Here is a 12207-nt window from a genome sequence, read left to right as displayed (position 1 = left end):
ACAAAAAAAGACAGTTGTTCATTCTTACTATTAAAAGTAATTCCTGGTGATTGTGTTAAAAGAGTGTTACAGTTTATTGAGCACCAAACTGCAGAAAATCCAGGCGCATTTTCTCTGTTCAGTCCTGTTGAAAACTGATAACTTGCCAGGAACAATATGGCGGCGCCGTTGACTGAAGAGGACGTTTAAATGCAAGCTCACATAGAAACAGAATAGTGGTCTGTTCATGGTTCAGACACTTGTTTTGTTTTGTTTTTTGTGTGGTTAATCACCTTGTTAGAGAACACCATGTTGCACAATAAGTAAACAGTTGAACAAGTTTATTTAAAAGTTGAGAGAATGGTTTAATTAAGCTCACCTGTAAAGGCTGTACTACATTTTAGGAACATTCTGACAGTATACAAAAGCCAAATATCCCTAACTTTAAATGAATATTGTATATTTTCATCAACATTATTTGCCTTTTTGCTGTAAGGTGACAATACTCACATCCTTACACACAACTCCAACTGGAGAACCAGTCAGTTTGAATCTTGGTAGGTGTGGAGTTTGCAGGTTCACTATGCACATGTATGAGATATTTCTCCTGGTACTTTGGTTTCTTTTCACTATCCAATAAACAGCTGAGCAAGCATGTCTACCCCCCCTCACGCTACCATAAATAATCTTTCTATATAGTGCCTAAATAGCCTAATATATCCTTATTTACACAACTTGTATCCACCTCACAACTAACGTTCCCTGTGGTCTCACCTACAAATACACTTGGATCATCCATCAGAATTCACTACAAACAGATCCAGCATTTTCAAAATTAGCAAATGTGTGTCTTGTTGCAGTAACAAAGACTCCGTTTGAGTCTTTATTTCAGAAAAGGAGCTTAATGACATATCTATTGATTTCTTGGCGAACATTAACTGCTTTCTCTCAAAGCGAGTCGATTATACTTCCGAGTGAATCTGCAATTCCAGCACTTTATCTTGGCTGCCAAGCTGTTGCAGAACATCCACAGCATGAGCGTGCAGTGATCTGAAAACTACACCAGACAGATGCATTCACAAAATTTCACACCCTTTCCATGCTCATGCTCAAATCAAATGCTGTTATGGAAAAGATGATTCCAGTCTTTCATACAGACAACCAGCACAATGAGGCCCCAACATGTCTGCGCACTGACACTTCATTAAAATGAGAAGTTTAATTAGTTCTGAGCACCTATGTTAGTTTTCATTCAGTGATCAACATATTTATAGGTGAACAGTCAAATTAGCATGAAATGTTTTATATATTCAAACTCCGGTTTCAGCTTTATTTTCACCTACTTTTATATAACCAATGCATTAGAAATGTGAATCTAAGACCTGATTAACATTTCAAACATGAGATGAGGCCTGCACTCTGTTTAGTGTGATATTGTCTGTCTGCACCATTAGCTAACTTGAATGTGATGCAGACTTACTGATAAAAAGAAAGAAACCCAGATGATTCAGCATGCAATCATCATGCAAATGAAATCAAATAACAGAATTATGGAGTGGATTTAAATAACAGCTAATAGAATGCTGTACCTCCCTGCAGAAGGAAGAATCTTGCTATGAAATGTGGATATAGCAAGAGACAAGAGATGCTAATTGTTTTAAAAAGTCAAACGTTGCTTTCAAGCATCAGCCTTTTGCAAGTGAGCTGAAATGACAACATTTGCATGCAGGCATTAGTTGAGGCTAAGAGTCTGAGGGTACCACAGTTAAGCACACTCCATTTAATTCAACAGTCTGGTTTTAAAATAGCTGAAGTGGAAGAGTTGGCAAATGTTGGTGGATTTAAATTCATGGCTGGGATCAGCTGCAATTGAACTATGGTCTTCTTAAAAGAAAAAAGTTATTAGCATGTCGCCTTAACAGGCGCTTCAGAGGAAATATCCATTTTCTAAGACATTTCTGTACAGTATGCTTGTTTCTTGACTTTTGTAAACACAGAATTTTAACTGCAAATCGTCCTGTGCTTTAGCATGCAAACCTGTTAGAAACTGTGTGAAAACATGCCATCATTTAAATAAATTATCAGACTGAAAAAAAATTGAATTTTTAAAATGAGTTCAAAGTACTTAAACAGTACTGATCGTATTAGGTAATAGACTAAGTAAAAAGAAGAAAAGAAAAAAGGCTGCCCTCTAGAGAAACTGTTCAGTGAGCATGTTAGTGATGCATGCAGCACCCGCAGATCCTTATTCACCCAGACATTAATTTTCTTTGCCCATCTGTTCTTGCTCCGAGGCATTGAGGCGGGAACCCTCCCCAACACACACATGTTGAGAGGAAAGCATGACTCAAGAAATGAGTCATGTTTAGTTGGAAATGATCTGTGAGAAAGCCAGAGTAAGTGTAATTTGGTACTCATTCACAGAAGCAAACACAGCTTCGTTTGAAGCGTGCAGAAAACCGTTAATGCAGTTTGATTTTCTGAGGATCTGAGCCTGAAATTCTGAGCCTGAAAATGACCCAATACAGAAACGAAAAGTTAATTTGGTGTGCAAATGCCAAACAAAAACAACTGGCTGTTCCCACTTAAAAGTGCTGTTTCAGTGTGTCTCTTGACACCACAAGACTTTCGATCTCGACTGCAGCTCGCGCCGAAAGGCTGATATTTGCCACTGTTAATCGTTAACAGTCTGAGCATTTTTAGAGGAAGATGGATTATGTGACTGTGTAAATACAGCTTGTGTAATTGTTCTAATTGCACTATACTCCAAATTTTCTCACACTACAATTTCTCCATGTAGACTGTGTTCAGCCTTCAACAATTTTAATTAAAATGGCAACATTAATCTTCATAAGATTTTATCAACAAAGTTAATAGAGAGTGTTTAATTGCTAATTATCAATAACAGTTATAAAGCAGTTGATATTAATGACTGAATAAATAAATGAAGTATCAGCCGAAAAACTCAGACCACTCTGGGGCCAACAACCGTGCTTCATTCAAAGTCACTTAAATCCCTTTTCTTCCTCATTCTGATGCTCAGTTTGAACTTAGTCATCTCTACTATGTCTTCATGTCTATTGAGAGTTGCTGGCATGTGATATATAAACAGTTATATGTTTGCATATGGACTTGATACTTCTTGCTATAACAAAAAATTGCTGTGACCCAATTTTTGATCCTATACAGTAACAGCTTTCTGGATATTTAAACAAACATACCTGTGATGTGTTTTTCTGTGAGACGGGGTTCACTGTTAAATTATTTTTTACTTTATCCTTCAGAAGACATGGAGTGCAGCTACATCTTTATGCCACTCGTGCCCTGACCAGTGTTCATACTTCTTTAATCTGCTATTAAATCCTATTAAAGGAAAAACAAACATTGTTAAAGGTTCAAGAAAGCTGAAAAATCGATAACTTATATCTGCAAGGTTTCTTTCTAACTCAGTGTTTTGTTATCAAGATAAACTGAATTCTTCAATCTAAAAAAAAGACCACATTAGATGTTTTCATGGGGAGCCAAGCATGCCTTTGTGTGTTCATGTCGTGGTTTCAGCTCTGAGTGGGATCTTTGGTGAGGACTGGTTTCTTCTCTCATCGGGCTGCAGGTTACATCTGCCACCTGGTTCTGTCACAGAAAAGGTCATCTATACATTCTGCAGAACAACATATCCCTAATAATAATAATTATGATAAAAAACAACTCTTCTACAAGTTTTTTGTAACCTCATAAAACCAGAACAAAAAGAAATAGCACAAATATATCATCATAAGGTTTAAGGTTACAACATTGATGCTTGTTGTGGCTGTTATATATGCATAAAAAACTCAGTTACTGTAGCTTTAAAAAGGTTTTACAAACATAGTCTGAAACACCGTCCCTTACTTTAAAATTTAGAATTTACTTTTCACACCTACAAAAAAAAAAAAAAAAAAGAGGAAAATGTACATCATTGTGTACAAGCTCAACATCTGTATGACCTCAATTTATTCCTTTCCAGCAGGAAGATGAACTCTGGGGAGTATAGTAGGAATCTCCAGGTGAAAATATATAAGAGGTGGAGGTTTTCTTTTTGCTATGGAGCCCTGTGACGATCTGCCCTTCAGGTTAGTCTGTTTCTAACACAGAGCAGGGTACATTGTGGTTTCATCAGACTGGTCAAGCTGAAAGAGAACAAGCCAGAGAGCTTAGCAGAGCTGTCAGTCTCACTCAGAGGTATATGTCACTTTATCTATGATTCAGTCTAAAATAAAAACTCCATGAGTTCAAAAGTCCACCAGTCTGGGGAAAAAAGGTTTAACTGGAGCTCATTGTGCAATCTAAAAACCGTCTGTTTCAAAATAATTTGACTCAGGTTGAAAAAAAGGTCTTGAAACAAATCTCACTGCTGTGACAGCGAGATTTCCCCAGCACATTTCTCTGGAGTGCTTCAGACTTTGTACAGGATTAATGATTTATGAAGGCAGAGATTTATATGCAGTACAGGCTTTTCCACTTATCAGAGCATCAAAGTAAAAAATGTGGAAGAAATATTGGTAGTCTGGTAGAAGATCTATCACCACTGTTTCACAATGTCTAGAACACATACTGCATACTCCAAACAGACATTTTAAAGCTGCTGTATGTTGTAGAAAAATTACCAAGAGTCTGGAACGAGTAAAAGTATATAAGGTTTATTTACAGGAGAAGTATTGAATACAGAATTATTTGCAAGTAATGAGAGTGGTCGTCCCGACTAGCGTGAAGTCGGGAGAGACTCTGAGAAGGCAAGAGGAAAAACAATAGCTCTACATTTCTGTAGAAAGAATCCTCCTTCCTGAAGACCTTGGGTGGAAACACAACTTCAAGAGCTGGTGTTAAAACAACCTCACATAGTTGTGTCTCCACCAGAACCAGTCTAAGGGTCTGAGGAAGGACCAGATAAAGGTCATCTTACCCTCGTAGGGAACTTTTAACAGAGCATGTATATGAAGAGAATAAACCTTAAAAGTGAATAAAAGCATGATAGTAAAAATGTACAATGTAAAAAGTGTAATATAGTAACAGTGTAAACACAATTTATAAATGAATATAGTAAAGGAAATAATTATAGGTGTGATTATAATATTATATATAGAACATAATAAGTAAAATTTCTTCCACACGTACCTTTTGATATTTCTCTGTAGGAGCAGAGGATAAGCACATAGTCACTCATCAATCACAGGCTCCAAATCAAATTACTTTTCAATAACCAGCTAGCAACAAAACAAAAAGGAAGAAAAATTGTTCATTGTACAAGTGACAAATGTCCTTGCATTTTATTTGAAGCTTTTGAGATTAAAGAACAGAGGAAAGACTGAGAAGAAATGTAAAGAAAAGATGCATTTTGATGCTCTGAAAAAAGAAGTTTTTCCCACAGCCTTTTTCATTTAAAACCTTCTTTCAGTACATTTTCTTTTAAAGAAACAGTTATTTATGATACATTATTAAATAATTACTTATATCCTTGGAACTTACATGAAACATAAACTAGTCCATTCTTACAGCAATGCAAGTACATATATGTGTTGGTGTCTACTCTCCTGCTTAATTCCAGTCATGACTGAGCAGGTAGGGTATTAATTAATAATAGGAGTGGATGCATATACCCAGAGTCAAGCAGTTCATGCCATTGTAATTGAATGTAGACATTAGCTGAACAATAAACCTGAACTCTCTGCTGGCACTGTCGCCTTCAGTGCCATTGTGCCGGATGTAATAAATATCATGCTGAAGAATGAAATGAATGAACTACAAAAAAGAAAGCTTTATATTTATTGGAAGAAGACAAAGTCTTATTGTCTGCAAATCATGAACAATAAAATGCTTGTGGATGGTGTTGTAGGGTTCACTATAAAGATCTTTATCATGATTTATTTCCTGGAAGCATAAATATGCTCAGCAACACTCTTTTTAATATGAATGTCTTCTTCCCAAAAATGATCCCATGGGTTGTTTATTCCAGCTCGGGGTAATGACCTACAATTATGTTTAAAGAATAGACAACCTTTAATGGTCTTGAGAATAACTGCAGTGTTTATGATGGCAAAATGGTGACAGCTGTGTTATACAGGGGATGAATTTTATAAACCAACCATGTTTTTTTTTTTTATTATTTTTTTTTTATACCAAAGTAGTTTCAGTCCAAACAAGGCAAGTTATTGCTTTTATCTGACATCACATCTGCCTTATTAGTTCTGTTCAACATTAAATGTGGTCAACAGAGCTCTTTGTAGACCAGAGTGTGTGGCATTTGCTGGAAAATACCTTAGATTTGTGTTGTTTTTGATTGTTCCAGTCATTTAAATCATGAAACTAACTGAGGTTACTTCAGGGTTCTTCAAGATGTCATCAGAAAGTGAGCGCAAGCAGAGGATATTACAAAAAAAAAAAAAAAATGTGGAAAAAATAGCTTGCAAACTTTATGTTCGGATCTAAAGGAGCTGAATCAAACCTTGCCAGAGTTTGTAAATATCTATACATCAGTTGGTTTGGGTCATTCTGTGTTAGTTTCTGATATTTTAGTTAGTTTCTGATATGGCAATGAAACCTGCAGCCACTTTTTGTTTTACTAACAGTGTGGCTGCGCAGATTGTGACTGCTAGTGAAGAAGCGGACAACATATAGCTTGTGTTAACTTTGACATTGTATTTATGATGAAAACACCAGACTGGGCTCCTACAGAGAATCTAGGCCAGGGATCTTTCATCCTGGTCCTCGCAGGTTTTAGAAGTTTCCCTGCTGCAATACAACTGATTCAGACTCACATACAGAGCTTGATGTAAAGCTCTGCGCAGGTCTGTAAATTACCCATTGGTTTGAGTCAGGTGTGTTGCAGCAGGAAAACTTCTAAAACCTCCAGGACACCAGCCTCCAAGGACCAGGATTAAAGATTATCCATGTCAGAGCAAAACAGCTGGTCAGGGTTTGTTTACACAAAACACACACAGCATCAATGCTATTAAAACAGCTAAATACATACTTGCATGAGCAGAAACAAGGCATGATTTGTCATCTGCTTCACTGTGTAGACGCCTGTCTGAAGCACCAGATTGTTCGAGATATCTAGAACTGAACTCATTGTTAATCCAACAAAGTTCATAATGAATAATTTTCTACAGCTGATTTAGTTCTTATGTTATCAGACACAAAAATTTCTTCATAAGCCTACCTGACATGTTTCAATGGTAGTCTGCTGTCTTTATCAGAGGTGTCATTGGATGGTGTGTGACGTGTACAAATCAGCTGATGTTCACTGGGGATGGTGTCAGCCTGTCACTCTGACTCATCAGAGTGACAGGCTGACACTGCCCAGGCTGATGTACACATCAGTTGATGTCCACTGAGGCAGAGCCGACCCACCAATACGGCTTATCCGAACGACAGGTTGATGCCAATGATCAATGAGGCTGGATAGCTCGGTTGGCAGGGCATCCGTCTCCCATGCAGGATACGGGATAACATGTTAAGATCTATGCCATCGCACAGCGTGATGGTGTGTGTACTTTGGAAATGTTTGGACACTAACTTGCATCTTTCCTGCACATTAGCCGTTTTGGTTTGTCTGACCACCTGTTTCTTCCTGAGCAAAAGTCATGTGATTGAAAATGTGCAATTCCCTGAACCTAACCAGGAGCCTGTTCTACACTGCAAGTTCAACACAGTCAGGGGAACTTTAAGAGATCTGACTTAACTAAAACTAGCAAAGAAGATCTTGCTGAGTGGTACAACTCACGCTGGTTAACAGTCAGTAAACCCAGATTTTTCTGACTCTGGAAATCCAGACAGAGCTGACATCAGAAGACCAGTTATACTCATATATTCTAGTGGAAGTACAACACACCAGCTGCAGCCAATGTATAAAAAGGTTCCAAAAAAAATTATGACTATGTGACAACATAAATTTATCTGATCAATAACACCATTAAAGCACAATGATCTCAAACCAATGATGTACAAGTCGAAGTGTACTTGGGCAAGATACTGAAACCCAAGCTGCCTTTGATGTGTTCATCTGTGAGAATGTGCGTCATAGGTAGAAAAGCACTACATGGATAACAACTCAGAAATTCTGTATGAGTCAGTGCATGAATGAATGAATGTGGCTTGTAGAGTAAAAACACTTTGAATGGTCAAAAGACTTGAAATGCTCTTCCCATGTATCGACTATTAACAATGAATTTTATTAAATGAATATGTTGCAGGTTGATTACTGAAGCATGTATGAAGGTCAATGCAACACTGACTTTTATCTGCATTTCACACCAAATAGCAAACAAACAGAAAAGCAATTAAAAGCAGTCAGTACTATTTAGGTGTAAGTTCATTACTATTATTTAGGAATGTCCAGGCATAGTCAGCGTATGAAACATCCCATCAATAAAATACTTTGCTCCAAACTTCATGAAAATTCCAAGTGTTGCAAAAACCTGTTGAAAACCTGAAACTGGCCTCTTGGTAATGAATATCCTGCCGAAAGAAAGTAGGACATACTTTTTAGAACAGCAGTTTAAAGACACACTCCGTAACTTTCAGACCTTAAAAGTCTTCACTCCAGACTCGTTTGATGCCACAGTGACATCTTTTATGTGCATTTCTGGAGCCATAATTGCCCAGCAGCGTTCCAAGGCTGAGAAACTGCACTGTACAACTTTTTCTTCTTTGACGTTGCAGTCGAGTTTTGTTTTAAGCACTGCGTCACATGCTAGCAAGCAGATATAAACACACTGGCCGTTTTAAACGCACACCTTGGATGATTCATGAAGGAAACTCAAAAAGTAATTGTCGGAGGAAGAGAGGAAAAGACAGTGTGAAAGAACAAGAGATAAGACAAAAGTCAGAATAAGACTTTTACAGACTACAGGCTGAATGGATGTCAAATTAGACGTAGGTACGGGGCACATCACTGAGAAAATTGCTAAAGTACTGTAGTGCTTCTTTGAAACAACAATGCACAAGTTCCCAACATTACAAGTATTCTGATTAAATTTGATGGCAAAATGACATTTATTATCTACATTATGGGAGCCGCCATTGCCCTGCAGGATCTCAGGGCATTAAAAACCACACTTCACAACTTTATCTTCCAGCAGGAAACATGTGACTGCTGTGTTTTCCCTAATAGCACTGTGTCACATGGCAGCAACTGGATATCAACATACTGGCTGTTTTGAACATGCACAATGGCTGATTCAGCAAAGAAACCCAAGAAGAGATTGCTAGAGGAAATGGGGAAAAGGAAAAGAAAGTGACAGAGCAAGAGATGAGACAAGAGTCAGCATCAGACTAACTTTTACTAGCTGCAGAGAGTTCAGAGAAGATACAGGATGCAATACATTCACGTTGGCGCTCACTAACCCCAAAGTCTCCTTAAGTTCAGTAGTGCTGCTTTAAGAAAGAAATAAAATCTTATCCAACTATTTTTCTACCAACACTCACTGACAGATCGATGACTTTGACCTAGTGGTGTTAAGAGGGTAGCGGCTGCAGGACTGTTATCATGTAAAAGCAGAAAACCCTATGATTTTTCAAAATTATGTTAAAGCTTAAATCATAAAAGATCTTTGATAACAAATATGTGATCATTGGGTTAATCAGACCAAACATTGTAATTCTGAATGACTGCAATCCACACAAAGTTCCTCAAACCTTCCTTTAAAAGAAAAAGCTTCTGTGTCTTTTTAAAAAGATTTATTGTAGCTCTAATTACAATAGCTCTATTTTGGTTTATGTGGCATTCCTTTTTTTAAAAATCTTTCTCATTGCTTATTCATGTCTTTGCACATCTCTCCCCTTTATTTTATTGACAGCCATGTTTACCCATCTTTCACAGCAGCTATCAAACAAGCAGCTGTGGTCTATATTTTCCACCACAGCGTCCACCTGGGACTGAAGACAGTGCGACAGCTGGGTTGTAAAATGTACGCCATCTACAAGTCTGTAAAATATATAAAATTGTTATCTTGAGACTTAATAGAGAGTTGCCTTTCAGTCTTAATCTCAGTCTTTTTGTGCTGAAGCCTCTCATAGGAGTTCATTATGACCCTTTGTAACTGCTACTCAACTGGGAATTTGGACTAATAATAGGAAAAATGGAAAATGCAATCACTGAGGCTTGGAGCTGGAGAACAGGGAGCTAAATATGAGCAGCTGAAAGAATTAGAGAAAAGTCTATTCTGCATTCAAAGGGGATACTTTATTCTTTCATTAGTTTTTTTTTCCCCCCAAAACACAAAATCAGTTTATTTGTTCCAGCTTTCAATTTTTCATGATATCCTCCAGAGCAAATACATAAGCTGAAACATGGCAACAGTGCAAGAGGCTTTTTTATGTAATGTTCAAACCAGGGGGCAAAAAAGTAGGAGGCAGGCAGAGGATGCAGGCAGAGCAGATTGATGGACTTGGATGAAAGGGAATCGTCACTGACTCCAAGGCTTCTGAAGCAAGAAGTCAGGGGAGGGGGATCATGGTGTGTAAAAAAGGGGCAGCTCAAAATATATGGTATGAACTCGTACAGAGCGAAGTACATATTCTACACCAATCCCATGACCTCAACAAATAATATGGAAAATATTCATAATGGATATGGAATAAAGGCTTTACACAATACTTTCCTGAGTCACAAATCAGTTTAACTTACCAAAAAGCTCAGCATGGCTATGACAACTCCAGGCTCAAGTTGTTGCTTAGGCTATGTGCAAGTTCCAAAAAAAAAAAAAAAAAAAGGTTGGGACACTGCAAATGTGCATTAAATGAGCAAATCTTATAAAACAATTTTTTATTCACAGCACACCTTGAAAAAGTTAGGATATTGGCAAAAAACTGCTGGAAAAGTAAGGAGAGTTAAAAATAACTAAAGAAAGAAACAAATCAGGATAAAAAGGAACATGATTGGGTATAAAAGAGCACCTTAGAAGGGCAGAGTCTCTGAGTAAAGTTAGGCAGAGGTTCTACAAACTGTGGGCCAGTTTTAGAAAGATGTTTTTCAGTGAAAGATGTTGACGATTTTGAATATTCCATCATCTCCGGTACATAAAACATTCAAAGAATATCAAAACAGCCTTCACTCTCCGGACCCCAAACTGGAACTGCTTTGAAAACAGGCAGTCATAAAAATCACTGCATGGGTTCAGGAAAACATCAAGATATCAGTATGTATAAACAGCTCGCCATGACATTCACAAATGCAAGTTAAAGCTTGCATGCAAAGAAGCAGCTGTATGTAAAACAGATCCAGAAACGCTTTAATCTTTTCTGAGCTAAAGCTCATTTAAAATGGACTGAGGCAAAGTGTAAAACTGCTCTGTGATCAGACAAACTGAAATTCTTATTGAAAGTCAAAGATGCTGTGTCTTCTGGACTAAAGAGATAAGGACCATTCAGTTTATAATCAGCACCCAGTTAAATTTCATGCCTGCATCTCCTGATGGTTTGGGGGCACATTAGTTCCCATGGAACTCTTAACTTACACACCTGGAAACCCAACATTAAAGTTTCAAGCTATCAGAGCAACATAAGCTCCCATCTATGCAACATGTTTTTCAGGGAAGACATTGCATATTTCAGCAAGACAATGCTAAACTACTGCATCTCTGCATGGCTTTACAGAGGTTTCTGGACAGAGCCTGAATAAAATATAATAATAATAATAATAATAAAAGAAAAAAAAAACAACTGGGTGCATCATAAAATCTAAAACAGACAAGACAAAAAGGTCCAGTAGCTGCTTTCTCCATCCCCAGAAATTTATAGACTTCTATAAATAGAGGGGATGCTATACAGTGGAAAACACAGCTCAGACTCTGATGGTGGAGTGTGACATGTTGGAGGAAACTGATCCATCAAGATCCTTCAGAGTGAAAAGTCTGCCACCTACCCAGAGTCTGGAGGTAGCAGACGGCTGATGAGGCTTCTTTTTGAGCATCAGGAAGAGCAGGAGAGAAGGAGGGGATGGGTTGCACAAGAGTCAGTCTGGAGAGAGAACATCAGAACAAATGCTGGTTTTAAAAAGGACAGGAAACATGCTGACTGGCTCAAAGACTAGAGGAGAAGATCACAGAACCAAAGGAGCAACATCAGTATTAATATAGAAGAAAGTTTTACAGACCGGAAAAAGGAAAGTGAAAGTTTTATTCTTTATTAAAATCCTCGTCATCACTAACATGGCAAACATGTCAGGACTGAAGTCTGCTCTCTTCCCTAAAC

General features: G+C 37.7%; 1 protein-coding gene across 1 annotated transcript in view; it reads right to left on the bottom strand.

Annotated features, from left to right (window-relative positions):
* The window catches only part of carmil3 (capping protein regulator and myosin 1 linker 3), a 130329-nt gene extending 118372 nt beyond the window's left edge, over positions 1 to 11957 (bottom strand). The window contains exon 1 of the mRNA XM_041992025.1: positions 11879 to 11957. The gene's annotated coding sequence lies outside the window, so the exon portion shown is untranslated. The remainder of the gene's footprint in view (positions 1 to 11878) is intronic.
* Between the last annotated feature and the right edge of the window lie 250 nt (positions 11958 to 12207).

This window comes from Melanotaenia boesemani, chromosome 8 (genome assembly GCF_017639745.1).
Source record: "Melanotaenia boesemani isolate fMelBoe1 chromosome 8, fMelBoe1.pri, whole genome shotgun sequence".
Classification (NCBI taxonomy): domain Eukaryota; kingdom Metazoa; phylum Chordata; class Actinopteri; order Atheriniformes; family Melanotaeniidae; genus Melanotaenia; species Melanotaenia boesemani.
The sequence above is the reverse complement of the archived record's forward strand: the minus strand, read 5'-3'. Positions and strand labels throughout refer to the sequence as shown.